Source organism: Emydura macquarii, unplaced genomic scaffold (assembly GCF_026122565.2).
Source record: "Emydura macquarii macquarii isolate MOO-44397 ecotype Brisbane River unplaced genomic scaffold, CSIRO-AGI_Emac_v2 contig_1045, whole genome shotgun sequence".
Classification (NCBI taxonomy): domain Eukaryota; kingdom Metazoa; phylum Chordata; order Testudines; family Chelidae; genus Emydura; species Emydura macquarii.
In genome coordinates this window covers 15202489-15229135 of record NW_027131182.1, presented here as the reverse complement: position 1 = coordinate 15229135, position 26647 = coordinate 15202489, and the positions used below count along the sequence as shown (strand labels likewise).

Here is a 26647-nt window from a genome sequence, read left to right as displayed (position 1 = left end):
GTTGACACTTCTCCAGTTCTATGCATGGCGATAAAAAATGCTGCCAGCCATTCCCATCCCCATCTCCCCAGGTTCTTAAGAAACTCTGAAGGAATGCCATCAACCCCTGCAGCTTTCCAGCTTTTGGTTTCTTTTGGAACAAGATGACAACCATCATGTGGTGCTCCTGTTAGGTGTTGGTGTTTCTCATGCTTTGTGCTTTGTGAAAATTCACTAACATACCAGTGTAATCAACTGGCCACTGGATGTTACATTACCGACCTCCCAGTGAAACTAGCAAAAATTATAGACATAACACTGAACATAGCATTTTACACACAAATGTAAATTCCAGTAATTCTCCTGCTGGGAAAAATTCCTTTAGTACATAACATCTGGTGTAATAAGACAGACATAGCCCTTTTGGTCTAGTTTACATTGGGTAACACAGTATATTTTATCAATCAACAATGTAAAATTTACTATGGACAAAAGTACACACTTTCCCATATTCACTGGTTAAAATGTGAGCTACAGAAAACATTTGGTGTCCCAGATTCAGTGAATTATTATGTTATATTATTTGCATTGCAGTGACATCTAAAGATGCCAGTTGCAGATCAGGGTCCCTGTGATGTAGTATCCACCCCCACACAAGCTCTGAGCAGGTTAATGTGGGCCAGGAGGGGCTAATTAACCTTATATGCTGCACCTGGTGGGGAACCAGAGCTGGATAAAGCCTAATGGCAGATGATACCCACCTGGGGGAGGAGTTAGGCTTATAAAACAGGAAGGGGCTAGTAGGAGGAGATCTGTAGTAGCTCCCTAGAGGAAAAGGGAACCAGCCAGGGACAAGGAGGCAACACAGGAGAGAAGTCTAGTCTGCTCTGGGGAAGTCCTGTAAGAGGCTGAGAAGGGTGAAGTAGCAATGGGGAGTAAAGGACTCAAGTGGTAAACCAGAGAGAGGTAAGGAGATAAAGGTGGGGTAGGAAGAAGCCCAGGGAAACAGCAATAGGGTCTGAGACTAGGCAGACCTGGATTACTAATTATGGGTTCCAGCCCAGGGAACCTATCAGGTGGGCCTCAATTCCCCTACCAGCTGCTGGAAAAATGGCACAGGACCCGGAGACTTGGAAGATCATCTGGACAATTTGTCCAATAAGACTATGTTGCCCTGGGGGAAGGGTAATGATGTAGCTGAAGAGCTCAGTCATGAAGAGAGAGCACCCTGAGGTAGAGAGAGACAGGGGGCCACAGCCTGAGCCCCTGATGGAAGGGGGGGGCCAGATGGGGTGAGACCCAATTCTTTGCACAAGGAGGTGCACCTGTGGTGAGTGGCAACCCCTTTACAGCCCCACTATGCTAGGTGTTGTACAAGTACGTAACAACAAGGCAGCCCCAACCCCAAAGACTTTAGGTTTACAGACTGCAGATTAGCAGTGTCTATGTTCTTCTTATTACAGCTCCATGTCACTCTTTAAATAACATTCTTTTTTCAGGGCTCTTGGCTATAGTTAATAAAAACTAAAGCCAAGAGCAAACCCAGTGCTTTAATCCAGAATTTGCATGTGATAGAAGTAAATAGACTTTGGTAAAGAAACATGTTTGTTTCTAGCTTCCAGGAGGCAGTCTTCAATTAGAGAAGAATAATATAAACGTAAGTGGGTAGTGTTTCTGCATCATTGTCCTTTACAGGCTGTAAACAGACTTGCTCATATGTAACTCTCAGATGTCCTAGATTCCCCATTAGCTCAAATGATTGCCTATATTTTGGAGCAGGATGTCTCTGCTTGAGTCTACACTACAAGCTAGAGATGTGATTCTCTTGCTCGTGTATACACAGTCACACTAGCTTTCATTGAGCTACTGTGTGTGTATATAAAGGGTAGTGTAGAAACAGTAGCACAGCTGAGCCATGCTGGGTATAAACCAGCTTAAACTGATGGGTGTGTACTTGATACAGTTCAACCATGCTTCTGCTGCTACACTGCTATTTATACTTGCACTAGCTCAATGACCACTCATGTGAGTATATGTACATGAGCTCATAGCATAGGCGTAGCCTGAGTTCTATTCACATTTATGCCTCTAGGATATGTCCAGACTAGAGTTTGTGGCCTTGTTAGAACTTGAACTGACTGATTGCCAATTAACATTAGTTAACTAACATGATTGTAAACGCCACATATGTTCGCAATTTGCCTTGTGGCTTGGCTCATTTAAGCCATCTTTATTACCTCCTGGGACTGGAATGTATTCCTTTACCTGTAATCTGCTCCTCTTATACGGGTGAGTGTGGAGACAAGGATGCCTCCATTATGGTAGTGGTGTCACCTTTTATTTAATTTAAAAAAAAAAAGAGGAGAAAGATACATCATACTTACAGTTAAGGATGAGTGGAGGTTTCTCCTGCCCTGACTTCCAAATGAAACTGTTGGGGCAGCTTCTTCCACCCATCTGTTGGTGAAGTCTCACCTAGATGTTGGGGGAGGGGAGAAACATTTCCAGTTGTGGGCTTCCTCTCCGTTGAAGGAGGGCTTACTCTTCCACCCTATTTCCAGTGGTGAAGAGGGCGATCTTTATAGAGAAACTTGCTTCAGTTCTACAGCTTTCTGAAGGTTCTTTCCTGACTGCTTGCCAGCCAGAAAAGAATTGTCCCTTCCACAGGACTTTGGGGATAGTAAAATAACAGTAGTTTGGACTTGTATGGCATTTGTCATTCATTGCTCTCATTCTCCCTGTGTGACAGACAAGGATGCTGAGGCTTGGAAGCTAAGTGATTTTTACCTAAGGTAAGCCCATGATCAAATTTGGGTTTAAGTTCCTCATCTCCTGACTTCTAGCTTTCTCCAGCTGACTTTTCCACTTGGAAGTAAACTGCATACCACTGGAGTGGCTACCTCCAGGAGGGAACCTCCCCCCTCAGAATAGGCAGCAGCATCTGTTCTTACTACCTATTGTGGCTCAGAGATTCTGTGAAGTAGCATTCACTGAGGCACCTTAGGATTGAACAGACCCCTTAAGAAATTAAACATGGCATTGATTAGTCCATTATATGACCTGTTAACTCTTAGCATATGGGGGGGAACCATGGCTGAGGTACTGAGTTCTACAAAATAGCCAATCTTTTTTTACATAGTCTTTTTCTGAATATATATTTACATGAGAGAGACAGCATCTAATGAGCTGTTGTGGTTAATGGGTAAATAACAAAGCTTTTTTAAAGATGCATATATAAGAAATGAACTGATCATTCAGGTGTGTGGGGCATAAAGTTTTACTTGTCATTAAATACTTCACTTGTTTCTCTGATAAATCCAAAGCTCTTCAGAAATCTAACCCCATGCATTATTACCCACACAGGAAAGATATGTAATTTGTGATTTTTTTTTCCCCTCCTGTGAAGGCTTTTATTCAAACCAAAAAGGGCTTTAAATGCTCGTGTCTGTCTTCATATTTAAGTCCTTGCACTCTCCATGTCCCTCAAAATGGAGGAAGATATGGTATCAGTCTGTAAAGTGTCAGGGTCCAGTTCTGTGAGTGATACTGATGGAATCAGTAGCACAACAGAGAGGATTATTCTACAGCAATAAGAGGGCTAGTATCTGCTTCAGGCATGATCTACATGTACTGATGTTGGGATTTGGTTTACTCTAATGGACATGGGGAAGTTGCATATCTGCTAAATTAGGATGGTAAAAAGGGAGCAATGTGGGATGGAGGGAGACATGCAACCAAATTTTAACTGCATCCAGCAAGAAAGATGCAGGTGACCTATTGAAGATTTTGCTGCTTGCTTCCTCCCCATGTGTTGAGGTGAGAGAGACACCTCTATTTTGATTGTAAAATTGCATTTGTGGCCAAAATTTGGTAGGGTTTGACAGAATCCAGATGAAAGAGCAGCATTTTTGCAAAGCTGTTGTGCTCAGATGGATCTGGGTCTGGATTTTTGAGATGTACTAGGAGCAGGTAAACATGTTCTCTTCAGGTAGTGCCATCTGGGAAACTGGAGCCAAAATCTGGAAGGATCTAGCAGGGGTGATTTGCAACACTGTTGACCTGGATGTGGTCAGATTTTTTTTGCTGGAGTTGGAACAATATATTTAAACAATGAAATTAGGGATATTGGGCCAAAAATTAGTCAAGCCTCAGATACTACATGTAGTATTTGACTGTTGGGCCAGGATCAATCAGGGCCAGGGTGTCTGAAGAGGAGCATTAATATTTGTTCTCTACATATGCAGTAGAAATTGTGGGGCTGTGGCCAAGAAGTGGCAGGATCCAGCTTTTAACTCCCTCTCCTATCCTCCCACTTCTTGGTCATTGTTGTAATTGAGGCTACAAATTTACCCTAATTGTAACCTCAATTGTAAAATTTTGTAACTTCTTGTGAACTCTCATATATAATGTATAATATTGGTGGAAAGTAGCTTAATTTAAAACATTCATTACTGAAAGCAAACAAGGGCAAGAAAGCCAGACAGGGAAACTAAATTACTCCAAACAAAAAAGATCATGTTGATATGACTAAGGAGTATGCTGAGATCATGCTTGGTTTAAAAACAGATGAATGAACCGAAGCTGGTGTCAGATATGAGGCCTAATTGGTGGACAAAATAACAAGGGGATAAAATATTACACCCATCACTCCCTTTTTGGGTCCTTAAAGACTTTGGGGATGGGAATAAGAATAACAGACAGGCTACTGAAGCAAGTTGCACTATTGTGGCTACCATTCCCACTGTCTCCTGATACCCCAGAACTTCATCATAATCCTAAAATGTCCTGAGCAGATCAGGCCAGAGAAAGGGATCCAAATAACGCTGCCATCTCTGCTGGCTCCAGCTGAATTCCTAACACCAGTTTTGGGTCCCTGACTACAGGAAGGATGTGGACAAACTGGAGAGTCCAGTGGAGGGCAACAAAAAATGTTTAGGGGGCTGGGGCCCATGACTTATGAGGAGAGGTTGAAGAAACTGGACTTGTTTAGTCTGCAGAAGAGAAGACTGGGGGGGGAGGGGGAACTGATAGCAGCCTTCAACTACCTGAAGGAGGGCTCCAGGGAGGATGGAGCTAGGCTGTTCTCAGTGGTGACAATGACAGAATAAGGAACAATGGTCTCAAGTTGCAAGGGGGGGGGAGGGGGAGATCTAGGTTGGACATTAGGAAAAAGTTTTTCACTAGGAGGATGGTGAAGCACTGGAATGGGTTACCTATTGAGGTGGTGGAATCTCTATCCTTACCTTTTTAAGGTGCCACTTCACAAAGCCCTGGCTGGGATGATTTAGTTGGGGTTGGTCCTGCTTTGAGCAGCAGGTTGGACTAGGTGACCTCCTATGGGATGGAAGGGACCTTATCTTCTATGATTTTATGAAACTATCTGGGATGAAATGGGACAGAGCTTTAACTAAAGTAGAAGCAACAGCTCCAGCACATCTCAACTAATTTCTTCCTTTTCCCCAAAAGGACAATTACCCTTGTTTTACAGTCTCCTGGATGATATTTTTTCCTTCTAAAATCTCTCTTCAGCTAAAGGGAACAGATGTAGTTACAATGAAAGCCTTACTTAATACTTTACATAGGAAATGTTTTAACTCTCCCTTTTTCTGTATCCTTAATCAAAAGTTAAAAAGGTTTTAATGGCTGAGGTCTCTATCCCAAACCTGGCTCTCCTTTAATGCTGGCAAGTGACTGGGTTATGTTAACGTCTTTGGCCCACTTATTCCAGCTAATTTAATAGTCCTCACTCAGTGGGTAACAAACAGCAAGAGGAGGTGAGAACAGAGCTGGAGGGTTTAACTAGATCCTTACCAAACACTAGGAGATTTGAAATTCACAGACTTTGCTGTCAATATTTACCACGGAAAGAAAAGCCACCAGTAGAAGTGCAGGGCTGCTGTAGGGTAGAAACTCTGAGCGGGGAGAAAAATGAGCCCGTCACCGCTCACGGGGTGTCCCGCACTCATCCTGAGCTGGAAAAGAAACGAAACGAAGAGGCGGGGCAGGAGAGGTGCTAGCAGGAGAAGGATATTGCTCACTTCCTTGCCCGAAGGAGCTGGCCTGGCCTGGGGAGCACTGGCCCAGGCCCCTGAGGCGAGGGACATGCTGCTGCCCACAAAACCCGTCCTCCCGCCTTCCCGCTCGCTAACCCTACAAGCTGCGAGCCTGAGCAGCTGAAGCCTGGGAAGTGGAAGTGGGGGGCTGGCTTCAGTGTGTCAGCGCGGGGGCGGGCTGACGGGCTCCCTCCGTGCTCGCCAGCCGCCCGCGACCCGCGGGTGAGTCAGCCACCTCGGCTGGCTTTACGGGAATGGCCCCTTGGGCCGCGGTGGGGGCTGGGCTGCCCCTTTCCCGGCCCCTGCCCTGGGCTGGCGGTTGGGCGCGCGCGCTCGCTCGCTCGCAGCCGAAGTTGCACGTGCGGGAGGGGGCTGCTTGCTTGCCCACTCCTCCCACCAGGGCATTGCACGGCGGGGCCAGGGGCGTGAGGTGGGGGGAAGCGGGCACCGCCCTCCGCGGCGATGATGCGGTAGGAATTTCCCCCGGCGGCCCCAGCTGCGGGAAGTTGAATCAGTGCAGCGGGCTGGAGCGGAGGCTCAGCTTCCCCAGCTGGAGGAGGCTGAAACTTGCTTTCTCTTGGCTCATTCCCTCCTCCCCCAGGGCCCGCCCCTGCTTGGCAGGGTGACCCGGGGGGACTTGAATCAGGGCCGCGGGCTGGCTGCCAGCTTGTGGTGCGGGGACCTAGTCCGGGAAGGCAATGGCCTCCGGGCCCGGGCGGCGTGGGGAGAGTGGCCGAGTTTAGCTCTGGGTTCGCTGACACGCGCCAGCTCCCCCGATCTGCACTGGCCTTTTTTCCTAGTGTAGAGGCCGGGAAGCACCGTAGGTTTAGCTGGTCGTGTTCTGGGCTCCTGCCTCCACCGCGGTCTCACCTAGCATGTTAGCTAAACCCCACGGCCTTCCTAGCAATGAAAAATCCTGTGTTGCCCTCTCAGCACTGTACGGTATGTTTATGTCTGAAATGGCTCTGTATGGTCTGGGATCATGTTATTTGAGAGCATCTCTCTCTCTCTGACCCATCTTGGCAGCTGGGGTCACTCTTGCTATTTGCACCTAGACAGACACATATAGAAACGTGTATTGCAATGATGTTAGATGCTATATGAATTTGATTTAGTTATGTTCTTGTCCCTTTTGTGTTCACTTTCTGCAAATATTCATGTGAATGAGTTTACCAGCAGGAATGCTCAAGGAAAATGGCTTTTGAGCTCATGCTAATTTTAAATGTTACTAATTAGGAAATAGAAACAGCACCAGGTGATTTATGTGAATAGTCACAATTTCATAACACCGTCCGTGGTCTGGATTTTTCCATGACAAACCACAGAATAAAAAACATTTTAAACATGTGGTTGCGTCATTTTGAACAAGTGTGTGTGTGTGTGTGTGTGTGTGTGTGTGTGTGTGTGAGAGAGAGAGCGCGATCGATCGATCGATCGATCAGACCTACAGAAGGAGTGTCTTGTGGTGGGCACCATTCAATTTCTGATTCCAAGTATAACCTTGAGAGAGTCACTTAATCTCTCTTGCCTCAGTTCCCTATCTGTGAACTGGGGATGATAAAAATACTTCCTTTCTGTCCTGTCCATCTATACTGCAAATTCTTCAGGGCACAGATTGTCTGCCTACCTACCACAAAAGGACCCCAATCCCATCTGGAGCCTTTAGGCACCACTATAAAATGTTTCCACAAATGGAAAAGGAGGTGTGCTAGCTAGCTACAAAGATGAGGTAAATCAGGTGCTGATTTTAGTCTTAGATTAGATTTTAACTTAAATTGACAAAAGTAAGGTTGATATTCTAATGTTTTAATAGGTTATTGTTTCTAAAGATCTTTCACTTTTGTGGTGCTACCTGTACTTAAAACTCTATACCTTTAAACATTAAAGTCCTTACTGCAGCATCTGAGCATCTAAATCCAGCTCTTTGGTAAGATCTGTATTTCACAAAAGCACTTATAGCTTTACTCATCTTCTTTCACATATACAGATTAAGTATTCTATTTACTTTGGCATATCAATTATTTTTACCAAGTACTGACTTTCACAATGTGATAAATATGCCCCTTATGAATAACATGCAGATAATTTGTGGGTTTTTTCAATTTGGAATGGAATGAAGCCATAGGAACAATGCTACCTAGATTCAGAGTGACTTTTTTCTAAAGGGGAAATATATAGATAGATCGTATCCATAGTGGACATAGAATATGTAAAAGAAGACTGCCTATGTTAGGCACTGATTCAGAGATTCCACAGAATAAGAGGAACAGGCTTGTGAAATGTTTCACAAAGGACCAGGGCAATGTAAGACCTTCCAGTAACACATTATCGAAAGCAGCAGGCAGAAATATCTTTTTCTATATTATGAGCCTTTATTTCTTGAAAACAGTTTTTAGGAATTCATTGTGAGCATCCCATCTGGTTCTCTGGGCAATTGACTCCAGATGTTGAGCCTCTTAAAGCCCACTAACTTTTATGAAAAAAGTCTAAAGCCCTCTTAAATGAGACATACATGGCAGCAGATGCCAAAAAAAAAAAAAAAAGAATGAAGCAAACCTTTTCTTTCTTTGTGGGCAAGGTTCCTCACACAAGGTCTCATTTCTGACCAAAATGGATTTCAGGAAGGATTTCATACATGTAAAAGGTGTGCAGCATTGGTGCGAGAAACCACTTTAATTGTTGGCTGATGGGCTATGTATGTGGTGGTGTTTGGGAAGATAGTGTACTATTTGTTTGGACCAGAAAGTGATGAGATTTATGGTAGTTCTTTGTTCCTCTGGGAGTTTCTTTGGTCATGTCTGCAGTACACAAGCACTTCTGAGCAACAAAAGTTTTGTTGCCCAGGGGTGTGCACCATAAGCTTTGGCAGCATAAGCGTTCATATGCATAGTGCTATGGCAGCGGGAGACAGAGCTCACTCCCACTGGCATAATGCTGTTATGTGAGCGGTCTTATGGCGGGCACAGCTGTATTGGTACAGCTGTGCTACTATAAGCTTGTAAGTCTAGACATGGCCTTGGACCAACCCCTGAGAAAACAAGTCTCCTGCACAAATGAGCTTTACTATTGCATTAGCAGAGGAGGAAAGTTGTCGAGGGCAATATCTGACTGAATGGCAGCCTTGTACAGCCCTGGCAGCAATTTCTTTTTTTAAAAGTCTGAATTTGTAAGACCTATCCCTGATTAGGTAAAAACTGTAGTATATAACTGCCTGGTAATGCAGAGACATGTTATATCAAGAGAGTGTATATGTGATTGGCTCAGCATGACTTCATTTACTATAATACGTAAGAGAATGCTTAGGTTTGTATGAGTAAAAGATTCAACACCTATAAACAGTAATAAGATCATTCATAAAAAATACTTAGTTCATGTGTAAGACAATGGCATGAGCCTATGTTAACATTTTTCAGGTTGCAAAGTCAAGCACTCAAAAGTTGGGAAATGACAGATTTAAGGTTGTCTGTGCAATCTTAATTCAGCCCACTTGTACCTATTTGTTCTGATAGTCTTTAATTACATGATCATATACTATTTTTTCTAAAGGACTCTTGCCTCATTCAATGCACAGGATAGGCAGTGCTCAGTTATTCAATGTTTTGTCTTCTCATTGTTCAGTGTGTGAGCCTAGGCCTTATTTACTGCATTTTATACAAACCTTGCTCTGAGGACAGAAATTAATTTATTACCATAGTGTCTAAGAACTCCAACCATGGACCAGGACCTCACTGTGCTGGATGATGTACAAACACAGAACAAAAAGACAGATCTTGACACAAACAGCTATAATCTAAGTGTAAGATGAGAGCCAATAAATCGATACAGACCAACCGGGGCAACAAGGAACCAGTGAAGAACTATTGGTCACCATAATAAGTAATAGTCTCGGCACACAAGCAGCCTAACCCTTGTCACGTTCCTTTATGGCTTTTCTCTACCACTCATCACTATTGTATCTGACTGTTTCACAAATGTTAATGAATTTATTTTCACAATACCTCCATAAGGTTATCCCCTGACAGTTGAGAAGCTGAGGCACAGTACACAAAAGTATCCTCTAATCTGGGGTACCCAATTTGAGACACCTAGGACACAATTTTTAAGAGTACTTATCTAGCACATTATATGTTCGAAACAAAGGCTCCATTGACTTCAGCTGCAGTGGTCAATGCTCATTTAGTCTACAAATCAGACCCCAGGATCTCAAGTCAGGCACAAAGAGACTGGCCTATGATCACATAGGAACTCCATGGCAGAGACAGGGATAGAATCCAGATCTCCAGGGCAGCATTCAGCTGCCTTATACATGAGTCTCAACCCTCCTTTCTCTACCTGCAATCCCGTCTTACTCACTACACACCTTCCAACTTCTGCAACAAATGAGGCAAGGATCATACAGACAACAGCCTCCTTTACAAAAGAACTCTGATTCCTCCCTAGAGTATAATCTATCCTCTGCACTGAATGAAGCAGGGATCCTGTGGAAAAAGTCTTTATTCACATGATCACATACTGTAGCAAAATGTATATGCATAAGTGGTCTGAATTAAGTTTGCATTTTAATCATTTAATCAGCTGAGTAGGTCTTTTAAAAAAAACACCAAATATCATGACACTTACAATAGAATCATAGGACTGGAAGGGATCTTGATGGGTCATCTAGTCCCAGTCCCCTGCACTGAGACAGGGCTAAGTATTATCTAGACCATCCTTGACAAATGTGAGTTTTAACCCATTCTTAAAACCCTCCAGTGATGGAGATTCTACAACTACCCCAGGTAATTTGTTCCAGTGCTTAACTACCCTTACAGTTAGGATGTTTTTCCTAATGTCTAACCTGAATCTTCCTTGCTACAATTTAACCCCATTACTTCTTGTCCTGTCCTCAGTGGCTAAGGAGTGGCCACTCAGTGGCTAATTTATCACCCTCCTCTTTATAACCCCTTACATACGTGAAGATTGTTATCATATCCCCCCTCAGTCTTCTCGTCTCCAGACTTAACTAACCCTGGTTTTTTTTTTTTTTGGTTTTTTTTTTCAATCTTTCCTCAGAGGTCATGTTTTATAGACCTTTGATCCTTTTTGTTTCTCTCCTCTGGACCATCTCCAATTTGTCCACATCTTACCTGAAGCGTGATGCCCAGAACTAGACACAATTCTCCTGGCCTTATTAGTGCTGAGTAGAGTGGAAGAATTACTTCTCATGTCTTGCTTACAGTAATCCTTCTGATACATCCCAGAATGATGCTCACCCTTTTTGCAACAATATTACATTGAGGACTCATATTTAGATTGCGATCCACTATAACCCCGCTTTTCTGCAGTACTCCTTCCTTGGCAGTCCTCTCCCATTTTGTGTATGTGCTATTGATTATTCCTTCCTAAGTATAGTACTTTGCATTTGTCCTTACTGAATTTCATCCTATTTATTTTAGAGCATTTTTCCAATTTCAAGATCATTTTGAATTCTAATCCTGTCCCCCAAAGAGCTTGCAACCCTCCCAGCTTGGTATTGTCCACAAACTTTATAAGTGTACTCTGTCATTATCCAAATCACTTATGAAGATATTCAATAGAACCAGACCTAGGACAGATTCTTGCTGGACCCCACTCAATATGGCCTTCCAGCTTGACTGTGGATCATTGATAACCACTCTGAGTATAGTTTTCCATCCAATTGTACACCCACCTTAGTCTAGATAAATCTACTATATACTTTCCTAGCTTGCGTATGAGAGGGTCATGTGACACAGCATCAAGAACCTCACTAAAGCTGAGATGTACCACATCTGTTTTTCCCCCCATCCACAAAGCTTGTTACTTTCTTAAAGAATATTAGGTTGGTTTGACATGATTGGTTCTTGACAAATCCATGTTGACTGTTGCTTATCACCTTATCTTCTAGGTGCTTGCAAACTGATTGTGTTTTTTTTTTCATTATCTTTCCAGGTTCCAAAGTTAATATGACTGGTCTCTAATTGCCTGGGTTGTCTTTATTCCCCTTTTTATAGATAGGTATTGTATTTTCCCTTTTCCAGTTTTCTGGATCTCTCCTGTCCGCCACGAGTTTTCAAAGTTAATCACTGATGGCTCAGATTCCTTCTGCCAGTTCCTTGAGCGTTCTAGGATGTATTTTATCAGACCCTGCTGACTTGAGGACATCTAATGTGTCTAAATAATTCTTAATTTCTTCTTTCCCTATTTTAGCCTCAGATCCTCCTCTATTTACACTGATGTTCATTAAGTTAGTCGTCTGATCACTGCTAACATTTTTGCTGAAATAAGAGGCATTTAACTTTGGCCGTTGCTGTGTTTTCTGTTGTTGTCTTTCTCTCCTCATTGAGAGTTGGCAACGCTGTAAAGAGTAATTTTTCCATTACAAACCACATAACTTCTTTCAACCTAAAAGTTCCAGCAGAACATTCATCCTGAGAGAAGAAACAGCCACAATTATTTATTAATATTACGGTAGTGCCCAAGGACCAGCCAACAATGGGGGCCCCCTTGTGCATGACACCATCCAAAGACAGAGTGATAGACGGTCCTTGCCCTGAAGACTTTATAATCTAAATCTCTGGTTCTCAGTCCACACACTGCTTGTAGAGACACCCTCAGGTCCATGCAGATTGTGTGTGTGTGTGTGTGTGTGTGTGGCATGCCCACGTAACACAGAGAGAGTTGCATATGTGGCCCACAATGATAAATAGGTTGAGAACTGCTGATCTAAAGAGATGATACAGACACAGAGTGGAGGAAGGGGATAGAACACACAAGCAGAGTGAACTATGTGATGATAGCAAACATCATGTTCACTCCATGATTTGGGGGGGAGGGTTTTATTTAGGAGGGTATCAGCTAAATGGAAAGAAAGGAGAAGGGACATGGAAGGGAAGTGAGGGGGACAGGGCAGGGAAGAGGAAGAGTGTAGAATGAAGCTGAGGTGAAGAGACTGAGGGAGGCAGGGCAAGAGGGTTGGAGCAAACAGTGAATCGGCACAGGGCAGAGAAAGTCTAGTCAATACTCTGTTGTCTGAAAGGTCCCTGCTTTGGCTACTTCTGCAGCTGCTCCTACTTCCTGGAGTTTCTGGTGGTTCCTTTCTGCAGTATGGGGTGGGGAAACATCAGCTGGGTCCTAGTTTCCCTTAGGTATGGGGAGGTCTCCCCTGCACCGTTTCAGGTTCCAGAAGAAACATGCTGTGGAGGGCAGGGTAGCCCCACCTGTGCCCCATTTTACCCCCTCTCCCTTCCAGTGTTTCACAAGCTGGCTACAGGCAAGGTAGGCTGATCTAATTTTTAAGTGTAGACTAAGCCACAGTGTTATACTTTACAAAAACTAAAAGCTTGCCTACCAGGGAACATTTTACTAATTATAACAGTAGAATTAAACCAATGTACTTATAACTCCCGGTGTGGATGCTTGTAGGCCTTGTCTGCACTTAAAAGGATTCACTGGTATAGATGTACCATTACAGTTATACCGACAAACACTCATAATGGAGACACAAGTACTTTTTTGCCCAGATAACTTATACCTGTTCACCAAGCGAAATAAGCTATACCAGCAAAGGGACTTTTTTTTTTTTTTTTTTGCCCGTGTAACTTTGCCAGCTTTTACTGGCTGGCTATGTTAGTTAGGGGGTTGTTTTTTTTCCACATCCCTAAGTATCCATAAAAGGAGCTATATTAATATATCTGTTTAATTTCACATCTTAACTTATACCAATAACTTTCCTGTGTAGACAAGGCCTAAGAGAAAATACCCACTAGTGGCAGCTAGGTGGCGCAGTAGGTTAATACATTAAACTTTTCCAGATAGTTTGTAGTCCCTAAAATCTGTAAATTTCCACACGTTTATTGACGCATTGAAGTATTAATAAACATGGGAGCAGTACACACTATCCTGTGGCTTTCTTGAATGGGGACTTTTCATACTATTTGTTAAATGAAAGTCCACATAGAAAAGCCATCTGGCTATTTGCATGACATAATAATGACAGTCCTTTGCAGCAACTTTAATACGATGTTCTCCAAGTACTTAGCAAACATTAGTTAATTAGGCCCCACTACTGTCTTTTCTACTTTAGGGAAAGGGGAAAATCCTACTGGTTTATAGATTACTCCAAAAATATGCAATTATGATTTCTTACAAAAATGTTGTTTTCCATGAAAAGGGGAGTTGATTTCTGGACATAGCAGCTTTTTATTTTTAAATGAGAAAAATCACAAAACCAAAATGGATAGTTTTGCATGAATTAAGGTTAGATCTAGCACATCTTTGCTACTAAAATAGGATTTTGCCTGAAGCCAGTTTGTCAGACAAAGATATAATTTTGTTGAAAGTTTACATGAGAGGCCAAAGATAAGAGTGTATCCCATGTATTATTATGTGCTAGAGATAACAGTATGACCACTAATAAGTTATTTATATTCTCTAGAATAGTGGTTCTCAATCTTTCCAGACTATTGTACCCCTTTCAGGAGTCTGATTTGTGTTGTGTACCCCAAGTTTCAGTTCATTTAAAAAGTATTTGCTTATAAAATCAGCACACTATTACTAAAAAATTGCTTACTTTCTCATTTTTACCATATAATTATAAAATCAATCAAGTAGAATATAAATACTGTACTTACATTTCAGTGTGATACTTGAGCCTTTCTTTCACTTAGCTTTGTCTGAAGCCCGAGTTCCAGGTGATGGGTTTGAAGCATGTAATTAACTTCCTGCAGCATGTGACCCCGGGCAGTTGCCCCGCTTGCCACTCCCTGATGCCAGCCCTGCACAGGCGATCCCCCTAAACCTGTCCCATGACTTCCCTGGGGGCTAAAATCCCCAGGCTAAGAAACACAGATGTAGATGAGTACCCCTGGAAGACCTCTGGGGGTGCATAACCCTGGGTTGAGAACCACTGCTCTAAAAGAGGTCAGCACAGGAGTTATCATTACTCAGGCAGCTGCATATGGGAAAATTGTTGCAACTGAGAAATTTTAAATATTCCAGCTGGGGGATAGCTGGGTTTAATATCCAGACGGTCAATTTAGCATCTACGTCTGTGGGGTGTTGAGTGTCTCAGTGAGATACTGAGTGCATCCAAATTATATTAAAATAATGGGAATTGAGGGGACTCATTTCCTTTCAGGAGGTTATCAGCAACTGGAAGGATAAGGCCATTATCATTCATCTGTTATGGAAAGCAAGACAAATCCATTTCTTCTAGTTATCTTTTTGAAATTTCTGCTCCTTCAGAAGGATCACACAAGGGTATTCCCAGTGAGAACAAGACTGAGAATTTGTGGTTGTAAGCAGGAGACTTCTCCAAAACAGAGCCTGGTCTTCACTGCGTGCTAACCACAGCATAAGTAATTGTGTGTTTGTCAATGCGTGGTAGCCTACCCAATGGTAGCCTGGTAATGTTAACATACTGTGGTCATGTCCTATGTCTGCACTGGTTCTCTGTGGACATGACAAGGTTCCAGCAGTCTGGGCTCATATCCCGTGAGTCATAGCACCAGAACTCATTGTGTTACTCTATGCTTGCATTTGCAGAATGTTGTAGGGTAAATTGTCTGTTCACACTTGGGATTGAGGGAGAAAATGGTCTTGGCCTGTGAAACTTATTTTCTTAGCGGTAACCCAGCAGTTGTGGTGGTGTGCTGTTCACTGCTGAAGTTGTGGATCTTCCTCTCCCTAATTACCAGGACCAAGAAGAGCTGCTTCTTATGGAGATGTTTCCTTTTTTGTACCTCTGCACAAGCTGCTGCCAGGAGACATTGGTCCCAGAACAGCCTATGATACCCCTGCCAGAGAAGATGGAGGCATCAGCTTGCAGTTAGGATGAAATAAACTGAATGGAACCATGTGGGCATGGATGCATGGACTGAGCGGATGCTGTTCTTAATGTGGATTACTGCTTCTAGGTCAGGACCACAGGGTCACACATTGTTATGGAAACATAGGATGACCAGCAGTGGGACCATTCATGAAGCTGTGTGAGGAGCTTGCCCCAGCACTTGAGTTGTAGCGCACCCAGATGAGAGAGCCAACAATGGTCCAAAAGCATGATGCTGTCACCTTGAGGAAGCTCAAAACCCCAGACTGCTATGTATCTGTCCATCAGTTTGGGGCTGGAAAATCTACAGCTGGCACATGGAAGTTTACAAGGCAACTAATGCTGTGGTGTCCCCCAGGATTGTAAAAACTAGAAATAGTCCTGTTATAATTGAGGGGTTTGAACAGATGGGCTTCCTGAATTGCACAAGTGCAACTGATGGGATGCATATATCTGTCCTATGCCTGCCATTCTTAGCAAGCAAGTACATTAACAGGAAAAGATTGTATTCCCTCTTTAAACAGGTCCTTGTGGATCTCCATGGCATATTCATGGACATCTACATTGTATACACTGGCAGGGGGCAAGATGCCAGCGTGCTGTGGAGATCTGGCCTGTTTCAGTGTGAGCAAGCTGGCGTGTTGTTCTTTCCTAACAACTCAGCCATCATCAGTGGGCCAGCTATCATTGTAAATGACCCAGTAACCACCCTGCCCTGGATGATGAAGTGTGCCAACAGGACAAGAGACAGCAGTTCAACTAAATGCTGAGCAAGTGCAGGATGGTGGTGGAATATGCCTTTGGCCAACTAAAGACAAAATGGTACTGTAAACTAATTTGGTTGGACTATAGTATCTTTAATGCCATACTCAAAGACTTTAAGGTCAGGAGGGACCATTATGATCATCTAGTCTGACCTGCACAACGCAGGTCACCTCACCCGCCCACTCCTGTAATAGACCCCTAACCTATGACTGAGTTATTGAAGTCCTCAAATCATGGTTTAAAGACTTCAAGGTACAGAGAATCCACCAGCAAGTGACCCTTGCCTTATGCTGCAGAGGAAGGCAAAAAAACCTCAGGGCCTCTGCCAATCTGCCCTGGAGGAAAATTTCTTCCCAACCCCAAATATGGTGATCCGTTAAACCCTGAATACGTGGGCAAGACTCACCAGCCAGACACCCAGGAAAGAATTCTCTGTAGTAACTCGGAACCCACCCTATCTAACACCCCATTCACAGGCCATTGGCATAACTACCACCAGTGTTCAAAGGTCAGTCAATTGCCAAATTAGGCTGTCCCATCATACCACCCCCTCCATAAACTTATCAAGCTCAGTCTTGAAGCCAGCTAAGTTTCCCCCCCCCCCCTTGCTCCCCTTAGAAGGCTGTTCCAGAGCTTCACTCTTCTGATTGTTAGAAATCTTCTAATTTCAAGTCTAAACTTCCTGATGGCCAGTTTATATCCATTTGTTCTTGTGTCCACATTGATGCTGAACTTAAAATAATTCCTCTCCCTCCCTGGTATTTATCCCTCTGATGTATTTATTGAGAGCAATCATATCTCCCATCAGCCTTCTTTGGTTAGGCTAAACAAGACAAGCTCTTTGAGTCTCTTCTCATAAGGCAGGTTTTCCATTCCTCAGATCATCCTAGTAGCCTTTCTCTGCACCTGTTCCAGTTTGAATTAATCTTTCTTAAATATGGGGAACCAGAACTGCACACCGTATTCCACATGAGGTCTTACCAGCGCCTTGTAGAACGGTACTAATACTTCCCTATCTCTATTGGAAATACCTCTTCTGATGCATCCTTGGATTGTATTATCTTTTTTCATAGCCACATCACATTGGTCACTCATAGTCATCTTGGGATCAACCAATACGCCCAGGTCCTTCTCCTCTGTCACTTCCAATTGACGTGTCCCCAGCTTATAGCAAAAATTCTTGTCATTAGTCCTTAAATGCATGACCTTGCACTATCCACTAATAAACTTCATCCTATTTCTATTACTCCAGTTTACAAGGTCATCCAGATCGTCTTGTATGATATTCCAATCCTTCTCTGTGTTGGCAAGACCTCCCAACTTTGTGTCAACCCCACAAACTTTATTAGCACATTCCCACTTTTTGTGCCAAGAGTCAGTTTAAAAAAAAGGTTAAATACATGTGATTGGAGCATGTTGTGTATATGTGAGGATAACGGAGAGTACTTTTGGATGGACAATTATGAATTGGGGTGTAGTTACAGACAATCAATTAATTAGTTTATGTCATACAATCTGCTACAGGAAAAGCTGTATGGGAGGCCATTTGTGATCACATATTGGAACTGTATAACAAGTAAACCGGGGCTGAATAATGGGGTTGCATGGCACATTGAGGTTGTTTTATGGTGCATTGAGGCTGTTGCCTGGTATTCAAATGTTGTGTTTATTCAGCAGTTAAATAAATATAGATCCCTTTCTTTTCACTTTTATTGAAATTCATTTGAGACTAAAAAAGCAGGCATATCAGCTGCCCTAGCTTGGTGAAAGTATGTGCAAACATAAGATGCTAGAAATAATCTTGTCACACATAAGAACTATGTGAATCATTAGTATCTCTTCCTGGCACACAGGATCAGGTGTGGAGTGAATTTGATGCTGCTGATGGTGTGGTCTGTGGCTCAGTGTCTCCCTCTCTCTCAAGGAATTGTTCTGCATATTTTGTGCCACGAAATAACTTTGAGGCAATTCTATGGGTCTCCGTGATTCATGGGGGCTCATCCCTCCAGCTCATGACCTTCAGTAGACTCTCAAACATGTCCTTTGAAACTCTGTGTCTCACTCCCTCGTCTCACAATCATGGCAGACATACTCTGCCAGCAGCTTCTTCTCCTGCTTCCTTCACTTCTTCTCAGCCTCCTTCTTTTTCATCTTTTGCTTCTCCAACATTCATTTTTCTGATTGTCTGGAGTACTCCCAATGCACCTCCATTAACAAGTCATCCCTGCTCCTCCACTGCTTTGTCCTCAAATTCAAAATCCTGTACTGACACTGTGTGATCTCCTAGTGGTCAGGCCATCCCTTCACAAGTCTAATGCTGTTGCATTTTTTCCTGACAGAGGAACCCCCATCTCAGTCAGTGCCCTTAGAATTAAATATACTCTATTAATAGGAATACCAGGTGTCTTAAAAGCATGAGGTGTAAGGTTGCTTGCTAGACCTGGGAGCATGTGTTTAGCACAAATCTGACTGAACTGGTAATGCATAGATATATGCAAGTTAAATGTATCCAATGTTTATTCTCAGTCTTTTTCTGTCAGGCATGAAGACTTAATCATGACCTTCTCAACATAGGAAATGTTTATTTTGCCTTGATGAACACCCTTCAGGTCATGACTCATTTGTCCTGAATCAAAAACCCCAACTATTTACAAATTAACATTCTATTTACATCTAGGAAACCTCAGCTCAACTACACTGTGGCAGATGGTTTTTAGAAATTCTGTGAACATGGGAGTTGTTTTATTCAATTTTTCCACTCAGAACAGAAAGGTTTAAAGTACTTCCTACAAGTTAGAGAACTGGTTGCTCAGTTAGGATTTATAGCCAAATATTCTCCCTGTTCCCAGGCCTTTGCTCATATCACCAGACCACGTGGTATCTCTTCTGCAATAAGACAGATTTTCTGAGGAGAACAGTGGTTAACATGTTTCATAGTGGTTGAAGTCTCTTGCAGAACCAGCAAACAAAAGCAACTTCTACAATAGCGCTATTTGTTTAGGCAATGCAGCATTATTCCACATTCTCCTAGCTTATTTGTCTCTGCAAAGATAAACAAAAAAGTCCCTCCTTAATGGAATTACTTGCTACCCAATCTTGCCAATTTACGCTTGATGAAATAAGCATTTTTTGCTTTACAGTAAGCTGGATCTATACAAACTTTTTCACCTGGTAGTTTATTTCCTGATTTTTCTACATCACTTGATAGGAGATGGTAGACTTTCCAAGAACTTTAATACAAGAAGAAATTTAGCAGTTCTTTGTAGCCAGAACTGTAGATCAACCTAATTATCTGCTTACTTTGAAAGCAGCAAAATCTTTACCTAATACCTATTAAACCCTTTAATTTTACCTTCAAAGAGGACTTGCACCAGCTATTCATTTAGACATGAGAGAAACAAAAAAGATGCTTCAGTTTCTTTTAAATTGCTGCAAGATTGTTTGTGACCGTCAGGATTCTGGAAGAGAATTACTGTAAGTGATTTAATAAAAATGCAATCTATACATAACTTCTTGGTAAAATAATCTTTCATAAGCACTCTGAGAGTATACTAATATCTGTGCAACTAGGCTAATTTCAAGGAAAAGCAGTTCTGTCCATCTTCATGAAGGATTATACAAAAGCACAAGTGAAGGAGAAAGAATCAATGAAAGCTCAGTAAACCAGCATAGATCCATAAACCATCTCTTCTACCTCTCATATGGAACCCTGCGAGAAAGTCTGTGTTGAATGAACAGAAGGCTGAGAAGATGATTAGGTACTTAGCCCCACTTCTAGTGCCATTGAAACCAAAGCTGATGGCAGGACAAGATCTGCAATGCATTTACATAGGAAAGGACTTAAAAAGAGAGGAGAAAGCTTAGAAAATTCTATCACAAAGGAAAGACTGAAAATAGAAAGACTGAATTTTTTTTTTTTTTTTTTTTAAAGAGAGATTAAGAACAATCAGTAACCCGGTCTTCATCCTCCCTTTTTGAGTCAGTGAAAATTTTGCCTGCATAAGAACTACAGGACTGGGCATGTACATAAATAAATGTAAGGTAATAGATGGATGATATAAACAAAATCCCATCTTTTATTGTGTTTTCCTTCCTCTTTAATCACTTACCCATTTCGCTATGTTGTTTGTTTCTTTCTATGATATAGCTTTACCCTTTCTAGCTCATAATTTTTTCCCTTTCATGGTAAACTGAGGCACAGAAGGAAGTCTATATAATGGGTTAAAAACTAATACTCCCCTATTTCACAATCAGTTTGTGGTGTTGACTTTAATGGTGTGTTTTGTTCCTGAAAAGAGGTGCTAAATGTTTAAAAAAAAGGAAATAGGCCCCCTGCAGACCATGCGTGGGTGCAGGATTGGGGTACTGACAGCAGCAGAATGTTACAGTTCAAACACCTTTGAATTCAACTCAGAGATGGACAGGGGCTAAGGCCCATTGAAGTGACTGCCTCTGCTTGGGGGGGAGGGGAAGCAAACTGTATTGTGTGTATCCCAGCAATTTTCCAGCAATGGGGCTTAAACAAGAGTGGCTGCTCCAATCCTAGTGCACCTTCTCAGAGCCGACGGGGATAAAATGTAAAGGGCATTATACAGAAGTAATGTCGTTATAGCACAGGGAAGGCAGGGCAGAGAGAGATAAGGGCATAAAAACAAAGAGTAACTTGGATCTGGGTTGCAGGCAGGCTTTTGGATAGATATTTGTGGGGAGGCTCAGTCTTGTCAAAACATAGCAAGTTAGACTGTTGGGCCCCCAATACATTTAGGGCCCATTTGGAGGAACTTACGTTGATGTGCACAGGAAGGAAGTGGGACCAGGCCGATATTGAAATATAACTGATGGCTTTGGCTCATCCAATGTCATCCTTTGTATGGATGGTGGTTTATGGGTTCTATGACAATCAAACTGGAGACCTGATCTTACCAAGCATCTATGCTGGGTCTTCATTAAAGACAAATGTTGTTGGAACTTTCACAAATACAGAAACATGAAGGAAAAAATAAATAAAAAAAGTTTGGTATCTGGAGCATGTTTGCCTCAGTCCCTCTCCTCAGTGGGATGACACCCCATTACAGTGGGTGGGGATCAGTCAGATTCTCCCCACCAAGGCACAGGACTAGTTGTTGGGAGTATGGGAATAGCTTCATACACAGTAGAGCTCCAGGTGCTAGGATACTCCTGCGGCATTACCATGGCAAGGTAGCGCATAGCATGGCAAGGTTGTTCAAAGAGACTGAAGATATCATACAAAGGGGTAGATTTTGAGAGTGGACAGAAAGCGATAGTAAGTCAACCTTCATATTGCTGGTTGTGCACCCTCCTGTCTTCAACCTACTAGGGCTTAAATTCAAAGGGCAGTTTTATTTTGACAAAGCTATGCCAATGTGAGGCTCTCTTGTGCCTAGCATTTGAAAAGTTTAGTTCCATATTAGATTGAGCAGTGGTAAGCAAATCTGGACTTCACTTGGTCACCCATGATCTTGATGACTTTCATTTTGTAAGGGGAACAGAGACAGATGAATGCCTGCATTGGTTGAGAATGTTTCAGACTTAGTTTAGGAGAGTAGGAGTACCACTGGCCAGAGGAAGAATCGAATGTCCTAGTGCCCAATTAGTATGCTGGGGATTTAATTGCATAGAGTGGCGAGTGTTTCTCTTCTCCTGTTTTGAAAAATTGGCAAAACTACAAGAATGTTTTTGTCCACCATAACAATAGCCAAAAAAGCCTGTTTCAGACAGCAACAGGCCATCACCAGCCATCTACATTTAGCATGCAGGCTAGTGGCTCCTGATTGCACCTTTAATTTATAGCTAGCAGCAGCCACAATAGGCGCTACTAGATCTTACCACTGTATTAATAATGCCTGTATAATAATACCTAGCTCTTATATAGCACTTTTCATCAGCAGAGCTCAAAGCACTTTTCAAAGGAGATAAGTAACACTACCACAGTTTTACAGATGGGGAAACTGAGGCACAGGGAGGTGAGGTTGTGACCAGGGAAATGAGAGAGGACCTAAAGGCTTTGGGATAGGTTGTTGTCAGAATACAATGGGGTGTCCTTTTGGCAAGAAGAGTAGTTGCTACACAGTGAATTGCAGGTCCATTTGAGACACATCAGGTGCCATGGGCCTCAGAGTATACTTCCAAGGAGAGTGGTGTGGCCCAGAGGAATGACACATTCAGAGCATCACCAAAGACATCACATTTCTGGAATTCCCTCCATATTTTAGTGGTTATCACTATTTGGGGTATAGGTTCCAAGATGAACAGGTTCATTTCTGGAGTGACAACATGGCAGTGGTACAGACTGTAAGCTCACAGTCCCTGAGAGTGAGGCATTTGGTGTGAGTATTTGAATTACAGTGCCTGTAGGCTGATTGGTGGGTCTGTGAATTAGTGCCACAAGACAAAAAGGACCCCATGGTGGTGCCCCAAGCCACATGGAAACGTGGTTGTTGGCTGCGCTCGGACTAGCGGGAAAACTCCACTGCCTCATGGATGCTCTGAATTTACAAAGCAGGTTTTCAGAGTTCATGGATTTCAGAGTGTGCCAGGGCCTACCCTGTATACGGCCTGTCCCAGAATCTCTGGTAATTCAATTTGTGGTAGAGTTGGCTGCCTGCCTGCAATGGGGGAGAAGGAAAGGTATGCTCTGGGATCAGCTATTGCCTGTCATCCATTCTGTGGCTTGGGTGATCATTATTCACTGGGGGGATAATGATTTAGGCCTAGCAAAAGTGGTTAATTTGATCATTAGGATAAAGAAGGAAGTTGGCCAAATTTTAGCCCTCTTCCTGGAGTTGGTTTGGTCTGATCAGAAATGTTTCCAAGACAGGCTTGGCGAGGCATTGCCAGACCTGCCAAGAAGGACCAAGAATGGAAGGAAGTAAACCAGGAAATTGCTAAATATATGAAAATGACAGGATGCAGTGATTCCACATAATGGAATTAAGTTTACCTCCCCAGACCTGTTTAGAGAGACCACAGTACACCTATCTGACAGGTGATCGCGTATTTTCTTGGAGGACTTCCACCCAGGGTCCCTGGGCAGGCTTGGGAATGTAGAGGGGGCATTGCCCTCAGACCTGCCCTCTGATTTGTAAAATCCAGGGGCACTGGTATCCAGTTGAAATCCACACTGGAACAGCCCTGCTGGAGAGTAGGGAGGATGAATGGCCCCTCTTGATTAAGGGTTTTAATAAAGTTGTAGCCTCCACACAGGATCATATGGCGTACATGTCTGATTGTTTTGATGTAGACATGGAAAGCACTTTTTCATTTGCATCTGGGCATGAAAGTGCAACCTCTTCTTTCCAGCATGTACCTTGCTAGCACTGATGCCACCCCAAGTCTAGACTACTGTAACCCACTCTACATTGGGCTGCATGTCAGGATGACTCAGAAGCATAAGCTAGCGTAAAATGTAGCCACCTACTTGGTAAGAGGCACATCATGCAGGGAGCGTGTAACACCAGTGCTCTGAGAATTGCACTGATTGGTCTCTCTAACTAGCCAAACTGAAACCCAGATCTCAACATTTCCAAAGTATGGGGGAAGATTTTGATCCAGATCTGAGCTTTATGGTCCAGGCTCCTCTCTAGTGTACCATAAAGCAGTAAACCTTCAATCAAATCCTAAACAACAGTAGTAGACAAAAAGTTGCATCTTTTTATTGCTGAGTACATATGTTTGTCATTTTTGTGATTCCTAATGAAAGTGTATACAGTATCTGCTGTGCAGAAGCACTGCAATTCTGGATTAACATTGTGGCTCCCTGATCACATATTAATGATACTTCAAACTCTAGCAACTGGTACTTAAATGGGTGGGTTGCCCACCCTTACCTGCAGTGGAGCCAGAGCTGCTCCGAACAGCAGTCATTCTGATGCACCCTGGCATTTAGCTCTGCTGTGTGTTACACCACATGCAGCTGAATGGTAGACAGTGACAATGTAGCAGGACACGTGAGAAGCTGAGGACTGAGTTCAGCTTTTTAGGTATGGAATGGAGGAGGTTGATGGCTAGAAGGGAAGGAGGGGACAACTCAGTTGCCAAATAATGGTTTTATAATGCAAAGCTTAGTGATAAATATATCTTCTGTCTTCCAAACATCAAAAGCATAATGTGACTTGTCTAAACATTTCTAGGCACCACTTGCACGTACTTCATCTTAGCTTCAGAGCACAGCTCGTATGACTGCCTAACTATTGCCCTGTAATAATGAAAAGAAGACAGTTGGTGAAAACCTGACTAATGTTACTTAGTGCTCAGGGCCTTTTTCAGCTGAGGATCTCCAAGTGCTCCGCATACGTCACTGCAGTACATTTCACTACACGCCTGTGAGGTAGGGAGGTATGTATGACCCTGTTTTGCGAACAGGGAACACTGAAGCTAACTGACCCTCCCCAGGAAGTCCAGCAAAGCCAGAATTGAACACTGTATTTAATACAATAGGACTGAACATTTCAGGTGCTGTTTTACTTTAGGTTCATTCTTTTGCATGTAGGGAAGTTAGGGGCTGATCGGGCCTGAGCCCAATGTGGGTGTATAAGATGGGGAAAGTCTCCTCACCCATCTCTCCACTTTTCTGCCCCTATCCAGGGGATAAGGACAGTCACAGATTAGCACTGTCAGTGGTGCTAGTCACCTCAATGGTGAAGGGAGGATTCAGAGCCAGAGCCAGGGTTGTACCCAATCCCCTTGCATTAGCCATCAAAGCTAGCTAGCTACAGAGAGAAGCACATGCTGGGTGCCAGAGAATGCCAGGAGGGACAGTAACTATGCAAGGAACCACTGGAGTGATGCAGTGTCACATGGCCCCAAAGGTGGGCCTGTGCCTGTAAGTAGAGCAAGTCAAAATATTTTGGATGAATCATTTTTTTATTTGGCAAAAAAAAAAAAAAAAAAAATAGTTTTGGCTAACCCATAACAAGTCACGAATTTGACATGAATAGTTTCAGCCATTTGCAAATGGCTGGAGGAGAAAGTGGTATTGGTGATGTCACCACACTGCTTCCCTGGTAAATGTTAGCCTAGTGGTCAGCACCCTCACCTGAAATGTGGGAGAACTAGGTTCAAGTTCTCACTCTGGCAGAAACCCAAAATGGGCTTTCTTGATTCACTGAAAAATCTGAAAAGATTTGGTTTGACATGAACTAGCATCAAATTGGTAAATCAATTATTCACCCAGCAAGGCACAACAGAGCTGTTAATCAGCAGCCAACCTGTGGTCTAAGAGGTGTTTTGCGTTTTTCTCCTGTACTCTGCAAGATAACCTATATTTCATTGGCTGTCAGAAGGTAAAGAGAAAGGAGCCTTAGTGTAAATGAGAAGCTTTCAGATCTGGCTTTTTAAAGGAACGTGTGCTAAACATTCAGATAATTTCAAATGATATTTCTCAAGCTTCAACTGATTCCTGATCTCTTGCATGCACTTTATCGTCTTAATGGGATTACCGTTACCAGCACTTCTAGCACAATCTTGAATCTTAGATTTGATTTGTCAGCGCATGGGTGGCAGAACAAGCTATGGAGGCCAACTCCTCCAAACAAAGGACTGTCTAGCCCCTAAACAGCTCCAGCAGACTTCATATGCTTCTGAGAATTATATGCTTCTTAGAAATTGTTTCCTTCCAAAGGCAGTATTTCTCTCTCCACAGAAGCCAGAGTGTGCTGGTTCAGGCATTCCAGTTGTTCTCCAACAGGTCTCTCCAGGCACAGATGTCACCCAAGGAGATAGAGGAGCCAAAGGTTACTATCCCTTCCTCCCAACCTAAACAGTGAACTGCAGAAGCACACCTCTTCACTAGCAGCAATACTCACAGGAGCAAAAAGTGAAATGCCTGCAAGCTGCATGGAAACTTTAAAAAAACACCATAATAGAGGCTCAAATTAAATGTATACCCCAAATTGAAAAACGTAATCAGAGGACCAAAAAAGTGCCACCATGGCTAAACAACAAAGTAAAAAGTGTTTAGAGGCAAAAAAGCATCCTTTAAGAATTGGAAGTTAAATTCTATTGA

General features: G+C 42.9%; 1 long non-coding RNA gene across 1 annotated transcript; it reads left to right on the top strand.

The window, feature by feature from the left end:
• The first annotated feature begins 822 nt into the window (after positions 1-822).
• On the top strand, positions 823-16347 carry LOC137151313 (uncharacterized). The gene is made up of 2 exons (XR_010919247.1): positions 823-945; positions 15728-16347. It is a non-coding gene; the product is annotated as an uncharacterized lncRNA (long non-coding RNA).
• Positions 16348-26647: the final 10300 nt, after the last annotated feature.